The sequence below is a fragment of the Entelurus aequoreus genome, linkage group LG04 (genome assembly GCF_033978785.1).
Source record: "Entelurus aequoreus isolate RoL-2023_Sb linkage group LG04, RoL_Eaeq_v1.1, whole genome shotgun sequence".
Classification (NCBI taxonomy): Eukaryota; Metazoa; Chordata; class Actinopteri; order Syngnathiformes; family Syngnathidae; genus Entelurus; species Entelurus aequoreus.
Window position 1 is genome coordinate 1,350,793 of NC_084734.1, and position 14,819 is coordinate 1,365,611.

Consider the following 14,819-nt stretch of genomic DNA (forward strand, 5'->3'; position numbering starts at 1 on the left):
AATAATATATACAATAATAATTATACTTATGTTGTCCAATAATATATACAATAATAATTATAATGATGTTGTCCAATAATATATATAATAATAATTATACTTATGTTGTCCAATAATATATACAATAATAATTATAATGATGTTGTCCAATAATATATACAATAATAATTATAATGATGTTGTCCAATAATATATACAATAATAATTATACTTATGTTGTCCAATAATATATACAATAATAATTATAATGATGTTGTCCAATAATATATACAATAATTATAATGATGTTGTTCAATAATATATACAATAATAATTATAATGATGTTGTCCAATAATGTATACAATAATAATTATACTTATGTTGTCCAATAATATATACAATAATAATTATAATGATGTTGTGACAGTTTGACCCCACACTGTCACTGTTTGACCTTTGGACTTCCTCACAGACGGCGTGCACATTTGTTAGGAAGCTCAACATGGACAAACTACAAACATTCAATCTTGTTAGCCAGTGAAAAGCATGTGCTCAACAAACAAATTGTTACCCGTCACTCACCATGGCTCTGAACAGTTGACTAAAAGAGTCAGGGTGGGGTTGAGGGCTTTATATAGGTGAACACACCTGCATTCACTAATTAGGCCAAATTTGGGTGGAACCATGATTGTCAAAAGCTGGGTGTTACAGAAGGACACTGGACATTTAAAAGTGATGTTACCTAAGCCTGAATATACTGTGTACAAAAATGACTGCTCTACACATGCAAAAGTACTATGTGAATACTTTTTAGACATGTGATGGTTATTTATGGTGTCATTTGCAAAATAACTGTTTTCTTAATTCCCCCTGTCAAATTGGTCCCAGCTAGTGGGCGGGGCTATGAGCTATTTCAGTTGGAAAATGCCGTTTTTCTGACAGTCTGCTGTCGGTCTCTGGCGGAGGAGGTTCTCTGTCCTGAGCAGGAGTTCTGGGGCCGTACTTATCAAGCTTCTTAGAGTGACATTTTACACTTAACTCCTGAGAATTTGCGAAATTTAGTCCTACTCTCAAACTTAAGAATAAAAGCTTTTTATCAACGTTCTTAAGTCTAAGAATCACTCCTACTCTCCACGATATTTAAGAGACCTTCAGAGGTGTCTTAAGTGGTTAGGAGTTGCCAGCAGGGGATGGCACTGAGGCGAGAGAGACGTGCGCGAACGTTCAGGGAACGGAACAATGTTTTGGTTTTTTTGATGACGAGCAGCTGATCAAACGGTATCGTTTAGACAGAGCGGATATTATTTTTGTCACAGATTTAATACTTTTCGATTCCTTGTTGATTTCTGCATGTGTCTGCAGTGGGCTAGTATATATAGAGCCACCCACACCAGTTTCAAATTAGTTGCCTAATTAATGAATTGGAAAGAAAATGTTATGACAGTAGCGTATGTGTGTGGCCGTGAGGTGAGTGACGTCAGTGAGTGTGTGGGCGACAGAAGAGAGGGAGCGGTAGCGTGAGTGCCGGCGGGGACTAGTTTGTTTTGTATTATTTTGTAGTTTATTGTCAAAATATACACTCCCATTGTCCACTTAAATATTTCCAAGATATTTCTTTATTCTTAGACAACGGATTCCCTTCCGTGATTGGTCATTTCTATGGACACAGAAATGACGTCACCTAAAATTCCGTTTACGGCACATAGTAATGTCGTAATTCAGCTCTGAGTGTGACACTTAAGATTCAGTCCTACACTTCGCTGAAAGTGTGAGTAAGACGCTTGATAACTAACTTTTAAGTGCAGCTTTCAGCAAATAATTTATTTACTCTTAAGTCAACTCTTAGCAGACTTCTTAGGAGTAATTCTAAGAAGCTTGATAAGTACGGCCCCTGGTCTTCATGCAGCAAACATCTACTGAGGTGATTAGTTTGATGATGACATTATGTTGGGTTGTAACCGGTTAAATGAGTTTTGTTGAATGCTAATTGATGTTGCTGAATCTGTTTTGATGATTTAATTCTTTACTTTGACATATTTGATTATTGACCTTTGATTATGAATACATGTATTAATTATAATTATTTTTAATATGCTTATTTTGATTAATTACATAGGCGTATTTAACGCATGTAACTTTGAAATGTATTTAGAATATACATGTACTATATATAATATACAATACTAATATTGCCTCTGTTTATTACCATTACAGATTGTAGGTGCTTTGTTTTCCTGTCATCGTTTACCTTTTGACACTTTTTTGGGGGGATTTCAATAAATGTTTGTAAACTGTTACCAACTGCGTGCCTTGCCATCCTTGATTTGAAAGTCCGGTTTGCAAAGGTTACATTACCTTCACCCGAAGCGGGGTGTGACAGATGTTGTCCAATAATATGTGCAATAATAATTATAATAATGTTGTTCAATAATATATACAATAATAATTATAATGATGTTGTTCAATAATATGTGCAATAATAATTATAATAATGTTGTTCAATAATATATGCAATAATAATTATAATGTTGTCCAATAATATATACAATAATAATTATAATGATGTTGTCCAATAATGTGTATTATAATAATTATAATGATGTTGTCCAATAATATATATAATAATTATTATAATGATGTTGTCCAATAATATATATAATAATTATTATAATGATGTTGTTCAATAATATATACAATAATAATTATGATGTTGTCCAATAATATATACAATAATAATTATAATGATGTTGTCCAATAATATATATAATAATAATTATAATGATGTTGTTCAATAATATATACAATAATAATTATAATGATGTTGTTCAATAATATATATAATAATAATTATAATGATGTTGTCCAATAATATATATAATAATAATTATAATGATGTTGTTCAATAATATATACAATGATAATTATAATGATGTTGTCCAATAATATATATAATAATTATAATGATTTTGTCCAATAATATATACAATAATAATTATAATGATGTTGTCCAATAATATATACAATAATAATTATAATGTTGTTCAACAATATATACAATAATAATTCTAATGATGTTGTTCAATAAAATATACAATAATAATTATAATGATGTTGTCCAATAATATATATAATAATAATTATGATGATGTTGTCCATTAATATATACAATAATAATTATACTTATGTCGTCCAATAATATATACAATAATAATTATAATGTTGTCCAATAATATATACAATAATAATTATAATGATGTTGTCCAATAATGTATATAATAATAATTATAATGATGTTGTCCAATAATATATACAATAATAATTATAATGATGTTGTCCAATAATATATACAATAATAATTATAATGATGTTGTCCAATAATGTATATAATAATAATTATAATGATGTTGTCCAATAATATATACAATAATAATTATAATGATGTTGTTCAATAATGTATACAATAATAATTATAATGATGTTGTCCAATAATGTATATAATAATAATTATAATGATGTTGTCCAATAATATATACAATAATAATTATACTTATGTCGTCCAATAATATATACAATAATAATTATAATGTTGTCCAATAATATATACAATAATAATTATAATGATGTTGTCCAATAATGTATATAATAATAATTATAATGATGTTGTCCAATAATATATACAATAATAATTATAATGATGTTGTCCAATAATGTATACAATAATAATTATAATGATGTTGTCCAATAATGTATATAATAATAATTATAATGATGTTGTCCAATAATATATACAATAATAATTATACTTATGTCGTCCAATAATATATACAATAATAATTATAATGTTGTCCAATAATATATACAATAATAATTATAATGATGTTGTCCAATAATGTATATAATAATAATTATAATGATGTTGTCCAATAATGTATATAATAATAATTATAATGATGTTGTCCAATAATATATATAATAATAATTATAATGATGTTGTCCAATAATATATATAATAATAATTATAATGATGTGTCACAACATGACAAAATAAGAGCTCCTTTTTGGGGGAGAAGGAGTTTAATTTAGCATCAAATATGAATTGAATAATGCAGCAACTTCAACTCTCCAAGTCAAAATGGATCTTCAATTATCGCTCATAATTATTGCATTTGAATTCATTTCTCTGGACTAAAGTGGAAGTCTCTAACGCACTTTTGTTTATTCATGTTTTGGAGAAGAAATATTATAATATTATAATATTAGCAATCCCAACTTTTCATTTTAGCAGTGTGAAACTTCTTTTAGCGACCAAGATCCTTTTCAGCAGTAAATAACGTAGCAACTGAGGAATGTGAGACTATCAGTGCACTAAGTGTTGAAGTCAAGTCTGTATTGCATATACATATATCATATATACATACTGTGTATATATATATACACAGAATGTATATAGCTTTAACATGTTAGCTATAATAAGTGTTTTATGTTAGCGTTAACAACCACTTCATGTTAGCTTTTTCATGCTAGCTTGAATAAGCACTTCATGCTAGTTGTGATGAAACCCTGAGAGTTGACATCAATAAGAAGCTGACTAGGTTGACGTCTAGAGAGCGAGGGACAATATGAGCATGAATTAGTTGTCCACATTCCAGGAATAAGTTCCTGGAAATGAGTGCTCCCCCGCAGTGCAGTGAAGGATGTCAGAAAAGAAGAGACGTGTGCTGGCAGAGCATCACACCAGGACTGGAGACGCATGCAAAACAATACAATCTAAGTCAAGTGGACTTTCTAGTCCTCGCTCTAAGAAAGCCACAAGCAGCAAGAAAACGCTGGCAGAGGAAATAAGAAAGAAAGAAGGAGAGAGAAATGAAACTACATTCCAATGAGATGCTAACATTTAGCTTTTAACCCCCACGCTAACACAGATGCTAAAGCTAATTGCTACAAACTTAGCTTCTTACTCTATATGACATGCGAATCAGATCAGTTGCTATTCAAAGTGCTAACTCATCTGTTAAAAGCCATCCATTTACTTGTGAAGTTGCTTTCAAACTAGCTTCTTACTGTAAATTAGATGCTAACCAGGCTGGCTGCTAATCTAGATGCTAATTCAACTGGTAACCCATTTTTAATTGAGACGCTAACACGGCAGCTGAAGCAAGTTGCTTTAAAACTAGCTTCTTACTGTAAATTAGATGCTAACCAGGCTGGCTGCTAATCTAGATGCTAATTCAACTGGTAACCCATTTTTAATTGAGACGCTAACACGGCAGCTGAAGCAAGTTGCTTTAAAACTAGCTTTGACTGTAAATTAGATGCTAACAAGGCTAGCTTCGAATCAAGTTTCTAAATTAGCTGCTAATCTAGATGTTAATTCAACTGTTAACCCCTTTTTTATCAAGAAGCTAACACAGCATCTGAAGCATCCATCCATTTTCTACCACTTGTGAAGTTGCTTTAAAACTAGCTTCTTACTGTAAATTAGATGCTAACCAGGCTGGCTGCTAATCTAGATGCTAATTCAACTGGTAACCCATTTTTAATTGAGACGCTAACACGGCAGCTGAAGCAAGTTGCTTTAAAACTAGCTTCTTACTGTAAATTAGATGCTAACCAGGCTGGCTGCTAATTTAGATGCTAATTCAACTGGTAACCCATTTCTAATTGAGACGCTAACACGGCAGCTGAAGCAAGTTGCTTTAAAACTAGCTTCTTACTGTAAATTAGATGCTAACAAGGCTAGCTTCGAATCAAGCTTCTAAATGAGCTGCTAATGTAGATGTTAATTCAACTGTTAACCCCTTTTTTTTATCAAGAAGCTAACATAGCATCTGAAGCATCCATCCATTTTCTACCACTTGTGAAGTTGCTTTAAAACTAGCTTCTTATTGTAAATTAGATGCTAACTAGGCTTGCTGCTAATCAAGCTTCTAAATCATCTGCTGAAACCAAGCTTTTCAATTAGTTGCTAATCCAGATGCTAATTCAACTGCTAACCCATTTTAACACGGCTTCTAAACCCAATTTCTGTTAACTTAGCTGCTTACTGTAAATTAAATTAGATGCTCACCAGGGTAGCTTTTAATCAAGATGCTAACTCTAAAAAAAAAACAATTCGGATGCTAACCAATTAATAACTCAAAGGCTAAGGCAGCAGCTAAACCAAGTTGCTGTGAACCTCTAAATTATATGCTAACCAGGCTGGCTGCTAATTAAGATGCTAACTCATCTGCTAAAACCAAGCTTCTGAATTAGCAGCTAACCTAACTGCTACAATTACTTTCTAATTAGTTTTTTGGGGGTTGGAAAATACAGTTGTTAAACTAGTTGCTAACCCAGCTAATAGAATTGACTACTAAGTAAGCTGACATCGTTGTTAACATAGCTAATAAAACTGGTTACTAACCTATTTGCTAAGTTAGCTGTTAACGGGAGAGTTCATTGTTTAAATACAGAATACTGTAATTGTTTGAATACAGAATACTGTAATTACTTAAATACTGTAATACTGTAATAAATCCAACAATAGTAAGTTTACTCTGCAGCCGTCTTTTGAAGTAAATTAGCCGAGCCGAAGAGAAAGAGAAGCAGACGTAATCGAGGCATTGATTTTCAGACAAATGTCTACGCTGGGAATGGATTTCCTCGCTATAAAGAAGCACGGAGCGTAAATAAATGCTATCTGCAACAATATCACGCGGCTGCTCGTTCTTTGCTAAGACGAGAGACGCGATCATAAACACATTCATTCAGGCACACTTAAAGGCCTACTGAAACCCACTACTACCGACCACGCAGTCTGATAGTTTATATATCAATGATGAAATCTTAACATTACAACACATGCCAATACGGCCGGGTTAACTTATAAAGTGACATTTTAAATTTGCCGCTAAACTTCCGGTTCGAAACGCCTCTGAGGATGACGTATGCGCGTGACGTAGACCAGCGAACACGGGTATGCCTTCCACATTGAAGCCAATACGAAAAAGCTCTGTTTTCATTTCATAATTCCACAGTATTCTGGACATCTGTGTTCGTGAATCTGTTGCAATCATGTTCATTGCATTATGGAGAAGGAAGCTGAGCAAGCAAAGAAGAAAGTTGTCGGTGCGAAATGGACGTATTTTTCGAACGTAGTCAGCAACAACAGTACACAGCCGGCGCTTCTTTGTTTACATTCCCGAAAGATGCAGTCAAGATGGAAGAACTCGGATAACAGAGACTCTAACCAGGAGGACTTTTGACTTCGATACACAGACGCCTGTAGAGAACTGGGACAACACAGATTCTTACCAGGATTACTTTGATTTGGATGACAAAGACGCAGACGTGCTACTGTGAGTATGCAGCTTTGGCTTCTAAACATTTGATCGCTTGACCGTATGTGCGCAACTTTTTTTTGCGTATGTACGTAACTTTTTTAAAATATATAAGCTTTATGAACCTTGGGTTAGGTGAACGGTCTTTTGGGCTGAGTGATTGTGTGTGTTGATCAGGTGTTTGAATTGTATTGGCGTGTTCTATGGAGCTAGGAGCTAGCATAGGAGCTAGGAGCTAGCATAACAAACACGCAGGTGTTTTTATGCAGGATTAATTTGTGGCATATTAAATATAAGCCTGGTTGTGTTGTGGCTAATAGAGTATATATATGTCTTGTGTTTATTTACTGTTGTAGTCATTCCCAGCTGAATATCAGGTCACCCCCGGCTCTCACAGCATCTTCCCTATCTGAATAGCTTCAACTCCCCACTAGTCCTTCACTTGCACTTTCCTCATCCACAAATCTTTCATCCTCGCTCAAATTAATGGGGAAATCGTCGCTTTCTCGGTCCGAATCTCTCTCACTTCATGCGGCCATCATTGTAAACAATGGGGAACTTTGCGTATATGTTCAACTGACTACGTCACGCTACTTCCGGTAGGGGCAAGCCTTTTTTTATCAGATACCAAAAGTTGCAATCTTTATCGTCGTTGTTCTATACTAAATCCTTTCAGCAAAAATATGGCAATATCGCGAAATGATCAAGTATGACACATAGAATAGATCTGCTATCCCCGTTTAAATAAAAAAAATTCATTTCAGTAGGCCTTTAAAGGGGAACTGCACTGTTTGGTGATTCACGACCTTATCTTTTGGAAGCTGAACATACTGAGGATGAACTACTGCTTCTAGAAGCCAGCATGAAAGGAAGAGTGAGACGTTGGAGCAGACGGAAGCCAACAGAGTGAGGGGAAAGGGACTCGAAGCAGCAACATTTGGAATTTGAAGCCATGCTATTTCGACATAAATGGAGTGCTTACCTAAATAAACCAGAAAAAACAGCCCCGGCCAGCTGGACCAGACAAACAACTGTCCATGGGGTGAGTCACACTTGATACACGCAGCACGTCATGTGTGTTATTACAACTAAAGTACATAATCTGTCTGGCTAGTTGTGTACATACAAAACATGAAATAATACTTTACAGATACTGTAATATGATTAACGTTTTTCACTCAGTACAGATTGGTGTCCTATCACCGTGTTGTGAATTACAAACTCAAAAGCATTTTGACGTAGAAGCTAGCTTATCTATTTCCATAGCTAGCTTTTACGGCTAAAACTGTATCGCGCTGATGTGTTACTACGCTAGCAAACGCTCTCACAACAACAATGTCGCTACATCTTGGTTATTACACAAGTTGTACAACGTAAATGAAGTATTTTTGACGGTTTTTGAATACATTTTCCAAAGTGATTTAGAGGTAGAACTGATTGCTTACATTAGCTGCATTGCTAGCCACCAAGAACGAGACGGTTTTTACATGTTAGAATGCAAAAAAAAACATTTTGTCTCGCTTAATGATTGTGAACAATAGGTAAAATGACGATAAAAAGTGCAGTTGCCCTTTAAGAGTGGCTTTCTTTTCCCGTTTCTCCCAGTGTGTCATTCACACAACACCCGAACACTATTTTGTTTCTTTAGCCGGTCAGCAGTGACGAGGCACAATTTTGCTCTCGCTGCTGACCAAGTCCGTGTTCCCTCCTCCTGGTGAAGATGATCAACCTTGACAGGTCCATCAAAGAAAAGCTGGTCCAAAAAAAGAGAAAGAAAGACTGTTACCTGTCATGGCCTGTCATGACAGGTAACAGTCTTTCTTTCTCTTTTTTTTCAAGGTAAATAATCTTTAAAAACAGCAGAGTGCTACTGCCATATAGAGGATCTTGGACTAGTGTTTTCAAGATAAATAATCTTTAAAAACAGCAGAGTGCTACTGTCATATAGAGGATCTTGGACTAGTGTTTTCAAAGGTAAAAAATCTTTAAAAACAGCAGAGTGCTACTGTCATATAGAGGATCTTGGACTAGTGTTTTCAAGGTAAATAATCTTTAAAAACAGCAGAGTGCTACTGTCATATAGAGGATCTTGGACTAGTGTTTTCAAGGTAAATAATCTTTAAAACAGCAGAGTGCTACTGTCATATAGAGGATCTTGGACTAGTGTTTTCAAGGTAAATAATCTTTAAAAACAGCAGAGTGCTACTGTCATATAGAGGATCTTTGACTAGTGTTTTCAAGGTAAATAATCTTTAAAACAGCAGAGTGCTACTGTCATATAGAGGATCTTGGACTAGTGTTTTCAAGGTAAATAATCTTTAAAACAGCAGAGTGCTACTGTCATATAGAGGATCTTGGACTAGTGTTTTCAAGATAAATAATCTTTAAAAACAGCAGAGTGCTACTGCCATATAGTGGATCTTTGACTAGTGTTTTCAAGGTAAAAAATCTTTAAAACAGCAGAGTGCTACTGTCATATAGAGGATCTTTGACTAGTGTTTTCAAGGTAAATAATGTTTAAAAACAGCAGAGTGCTACTGTCATATAGTGGATCTTTGACTAGTGTTTTCAAGGTAAATAATCTTTAAAAACAGCAGAGTGCTACTGTCATATAGAGGATCTTTGACTAGTGTTTTCAAGGTAAATAATCTTTAAAAACAGCAGAGTGCTACTGTCATATAGAGGATCTTGGACTAGTGTTTTCAAGGTAAATAATCTTTAAAAACAGCAGAGTGCTACTGTCATATAGAGGATCTTGGACTAGTGTTTTCAAGGTAAATAATCTTTAAAAACAGCAGAGTGCTACTGTCATATAGAGGATCTTTGACTAGTGTTTTCAAGGTAAATAATCTTAAAAACAGCAGAGTGCTACTGTCATATAGAGGATCTTGGACTAGTGTTTTCAAGGTAAATCATCTTTAAAAACAGCAGAGTACTACTGTCATATAGAGGATCTTGGACCAGTGTTTTCAAGGTAAATAATCTTTAAAAACAGCAGAGTGCTACTGTCATATAGAGGATCTTTGACTAGTGTTTTCAAGGTAAATAATCTTTAAAACAGCAGAGTGCTACTGTCATATAGAGGATCTTGGACTAGTGTTTTCAAGGTAAAAAATCTTTAAAAACAGCAGAGTGCTACTGCCGTATAGAGGATCTTGGACTAGTGTTTTGAAGGTAAATAATCTTTAAAACAGCAGAGTGCTACTGTCATATAGAGGATCTTGGACTAGTGTTTTCAAGGTAAATAATCTTTAAAACAGCAGAGTGCTACTGTCATATAGAGGATCTTGGACTAGTGTTTTCAAGGTAAATCATCTTTAAAAACAGCAGAGTACTACTGTCATATAGAGGATCTTGGACCAGTGTTTTCAAGGTAAATAATCTTTAAAAACAGCAGAGTGCTACTGTCATATAGAGGATCTTTGACTAGTGTTTTCAAGGTAAATAATCTTTAAAACAGCAGAGTGCTACTGTCATATAGAGGATCTTGGACTAGTGTTTTCAAGGTAAAAAATCTTTAAAAACAGCAGAGTGCTACTGCCGTATAGAGGATCTTGGACTAGTGTTTTCAAGGTAAATAATCTTTAAAACAGCAGAGTGCTACTGTCATATAGAGGATCTTGGACTAGTGTTTTCAAGGTAAATAATCTTTAAAACAGCAGAGTGCTACTGTCATATAGAGGATCTTGGACTAGTGTTTTCAAGGTAAATAATCTTAAAAACAGCAGAGTGCTACTGTCATATAGAGGATCTTGGACTAGTGTTTTCAAAGGTAAAAAATCTTTAAAACAGCAGAGTGCTACTGTCATATAGAGGATCTTGGACTAGTGTTTTCAAGGTAAATAGTCTTTAAAAACAGCAGAGTGCTACTGTCATATAGAGGATCTTGGACTAGTGTTTTCAAAGGTAAAACATCTTTAAAACAGCAGAGTGCTACTGTCATATAGAGGATCTTGGACTAGTGTTTTCAAGGTAAATAATCTTTAAAAACAGCAGAGTGCTACTGCCGTATAGAGGATCTTGGACTAGTGTTTTCAAGGTAAATAATCTTTAAAACAGCAGAGTGCTACTGTCATATAGAGGATCTTTGACTAGTGTTTTCAAGGTAAATAATCTTTAAAACAGCAGAGTGCTACTGTCATATAGAGGATCTTGGACTAGTGTTTTCAAGGTAAATAATCTTTAAAACAGCAGAGTGCTACTGTCATATAGAGGATCTTTGACTAGTGTTTTCAAGGTAAATAATCTTTAAAACAGCAGAGTGCTACTGTCATATAGAGGATCTTTGACTAGTGTTTTCAAGGTAAATAATCTTTAAAACAGCAGAGTGCTACTGTCATATAGAGGATCTTGGACTAGTGTTTTCAAGGTAAATAATCTTAAAAACAGCAGAGTGCTACTGTCATATAGAGGATCTTGGACTAGTGTTTTCAAGGTAAATAATCTTTAAAACAGCAGAGTGCTACTGTCATATAGAGGATCTTTGACTAGTGTTTTCAAGGTAAATAATCTTTAAAAACAGCAGAGTGCTACTGTCATATAGAGGATCTTTGACTAGTGTTTTCAAGGTAAATAATCTTTAAAAACAGCAGAGTGCTACTGTCATATAGAGGATCTTTGACTCGTGTTTTCAAGGTAAATAATCTTTAAAAACAGCAGAGTGCTACTGTCATATAGAGGATCTTTGACTAGTGTTTTCAAGGTAAATAATCTTTAAAAACAGCAGAGTGCTACTGTCATATAGAGGATCTTTGACTAGTGTTTTCAAGGTAAATAATATTTAAAAACAGCAGAGTGCTACTGTCATATAGAGGATCTTGGACTAGTGTTTTCAAGGTAAATAATCTTTAAAAACAGCAGAGTGCTACTGTCATATAGAGGATCTTGGACTAGTGTTTTCAAGGTAAATAATCTTTAAAAACAGCAGAGTGCTACTGCCATATAGAGGATCTTGGACTAGTGTTTTCAAGGTAAATAATCTTTAAAACAGCAGAGTGCTACTGTCATATAGAGGATCTTTGACTAGTGTTTTCAAGGTAAATAATCTTTAAAACAGCAGAGTGCTACTGTCATATAGAGGATCTTTGACTAGTGTTTTCAAGGTAAATAATCTTTAAAACAGCAGAGTGCTACTGTCATATAGAGGATCTTGGACTAGTGTTTTCAAGGTAAATAATCTTAAAAACAGCAGAGTGCTACTGTCATATAGAGGATCTTGGACTAGTGTTTTCAAGGTAAATAATCTTTAAAACAGCAGAGTGCTACTGTCATATAGAGGATCTTTGACTAGTGTTTTCAAGGTAAATAATCTTTAAAAACAGCAGAGTGCTACTGTCATATAGAGGATCTTTGACTAGTGTTTTCAAGGTAAATAATCTTTAAAAACAGCAGAGTGCTACTGTCATATAGAGGATCTTTGACTCGTGTTTTCAAGGTAAATAATCTTTAAAAACAGCAGAGTGCTACTGTCATATAGAGGATCTTTGACTAGTGTTTTCAAGGTAAATAATCTTTAAAAACAGCAGAGTGCTACTGTCATATAGAGGATCTTTGACTAGTGTTTTCAAGGTAAATAATATTTAAAAACAGCAGAGTGCTACTGTCATATAGAGGATCTTGGACTAGTGTTTTCAAGGTAAATAATCTTTAAAAACAGCAGAGTGCTACTGTCATATAGAGGATCTTGGACTAGTGTTTTCAAGGTAAATAATCTTTAAAAACAGCAGAGTGCTACTGCCATATAGAGGATCTTGGACTAGTGTTTTCAAGGTAAATAATCTTTAAAACAGCAGAGTGCTACTGTCATATAGAGGATCTTTGACTAGTGTTTTCAAGGTAAATAATCTTTAAAACAGCAGAGTGCTACTGTCATATAGAGGATCTTGGACTAGTGTTTTCAAGGTAAATAATCTTTAAAACAGCAGAGTGCTACTGTCATATAGAGGATCTTTGACTAGTGTTTTCAAGGTAAATAATCTTTAAAACAGCAGAGTGCTACTGTCATATAGAGGATCTTTGACTAGTGTTTTCAAGGTAAATAATCTTTAAAACAGCAGAGTGCTACTGTCATATAGAGGATCTTGGACTAGTGTTTTCAAGGTAAATAATCTTAAAAACAGCAGAGTGCTACTGTCATATAGAGGATCTTGGACTAGTGTTTTCAAGGTAAATAATCTTTAAAACAGCAGAGTGCTACTGTCATATAGAGGATCTTTGACTAGTGTTTTCAAGGTAAATAATCTTTAAAAACAGCAGAGTGCTACTGTCATATAGAGGATCTTTGACTAGTGTTTTCAAGGTAAATAATCTTTAAAAACAGCAGAGTGCTACTGTCATATAGAGGATCTTTGACTCGTGTTTTCAAGGTAAATAATCTTTAAAAACAGCAGAGTGCTACTGTCATATAGAGGATCTTTGACTAGTGTTTTCAAGGTAAATAATCTTTAAAAACAGCAGAGTGCTACTGTCATATAGAGGATCTTTGACTAGTGTTTTCAAGGTAAATAATATTTAAAAACAGCAGAGTGCTACTGTCATATAGAGGATCTTGGACTAGTGTTTTCAAGGTAAATAATCTTTAAAAACAGCAGAGTGCTACTGTCATATAGAGGATCTTGGACTAGTGTTTTCAAGGTAAATAATCTTTAAAAACAGCAGAGTGCTACTGCCATATAGAGGATCTTGGACTAGTGTTTTCAAGGTAAATAATCTTTAAAACAGCGACTTGGTGCCACCACGACATGAAGGTCAGCACTTGGCTTACATTTTCACAGCTTCGGGCACACATTTGCTTTTTTTCACTTGCACTTTTGCTCCCTTCTTCATGTTTTTGCAAAGAATGGTGAGCTGCAGTAAAGTGTGCTTTAGAGAGGGCGTGTGGAGGAGGGCCAGTTCTTTAAGATGAACATGGAAGGCGACATTTTTAGTCATCACGGTTACGGCATGTGACAAATGAGGTGGCCCCGCAGGCTGGCCCTTGAAGCCTGGGGAGAACATGTTGAGTCTGCAGGGGTGGTGGAGATGGAACAAAGGCCAAGGAAAAGTCATCCCCATCAGAGAGTGCAGGAGGAAACCAGGAAAGGAGGAAAGGAGTATAGGAGGATAGGAAGAAAGGAAGAAAGGAAGAAAGCAGACGGTGGCGACTGAGAGACCGCACGATATTTGTCCTAGCTGCTCCTCAGAGGAAGGATGTACAATATTTACATATCCAAAATGCTCTCATTCATTCTTATAAACACAACAGAGAATGTATTTGGAAGCAGGTGGTCATTCCTTATGTATAATATATATATATATATATATATATATATATATATATATATATATATATATATATATATATATATATATATATATATATATATATATATATATATATATATATACCACATACCATGGTTTATCATGGTATGTGAATGCTTCCATTAAAATCTCCTGAGGATTGAGGAAAACCCCTCATGAAACAGGCCTGTAGAGATGAAATAGTCTTGTGATTTTTTCCGACACATACATATTACGCT

The 14,819-nt window shown here is 34.3% G+C and overlaps 1 protein-coding gene across 1 annotated transcript in view; it reads right to left on the reverse strand.

Moving 5' to 3' along the window:
- drp2 (dystrophin related protein 2) overlaps positions 1–575 on the reverse strand; it is a 299,389-nt gene extending 298,814 nt beyond the window's left edge. The window contains exon 1 of the mRNA XM_062043976.1: positions 563–575. The gene's annotated coding sequence lies outside the window, so the exon portion shown is untranslated. The remainder of the gene's footprint in view (positions 1–562) is intronic.
- Between the last annotated feature and the right edge of the window lie 14,244 nt (positions 576–14,819).